This window comes from Augochlora pura, unplaced genomic scaffold (assembly GCF_028453695.1).
Source record: "Augochlora pura isolate Apur16 unplaced genomic scaffold, APUR_v2.2.1 APUR_unplaced_43, whole genome shotgun sequence".
Lineage (NCBI taxonomy): Eukaryota > Metazoa > Arthropoda > Insecta > Hymenoptera > Halictidae > Augochlora > Augochlora pura.
Window position 1 is genome coordinate 11,886 of NW_027584643.1, and position 733 is coordinate 12,618.

Sequence of the window (733 nt, forward strand, 5' to 3'; positions counted from 1 at the left end):
TTGCGAGTCTCGCAAGCAAACCCTTTCTCGCACTTCACGCAGTTGTTTTAGTTTGGCGCCACGCTTCGTTAATTTGTAATGTCGCGAGCAGGTGACGCTGTTATTTGGTGTAGAGTAAATGCCGGAGAAAAGCGTAAAGTTGCGCGCTGTAATTGTATTTACTTAACATTGGAAGTCGAACCGCCGTTTGGAGGGCCCGAACGTGCGAAAATGCGAGAGCATTTTACGAGGGATTAAACAGTGGGAAAAGGCTACTTTCGTCAGATTTCTGCACAGCTTACATAAAAATACTCGTAAAATTCTGGACATTTTTCTCAGAAATATTATAAAAATGTAAAAGGAACTATTTTTAATAGAAAAAAAAATATATTCACCCCCAAATTTAATTATAGCGACTTTCATTATAAAATATCATAATAGACATCATTATAATTAACTTGAGGTTACCAAAATTTTCTTATATATTTTTTGTAACTTCTAATTGAACTGTTTCTAAATAATTAACATAACTAATAGTTTAGAAATTTCGTTGCTGCGTACGTTTTTATGTGGCACCAAATTGCGGTTTTTACTAACATTTATCACAGCGACATCTAAAAATTGCTCTATCAAAAAACACGATTTTTATACTCGATTAAACTAGACATAGCATTTGCAGCATGAATCACGTTCCCATTTCGCTTTTTCCCTGTGACACTCGTAAAAAGTGAAACGTATAAAACATCGGACATTT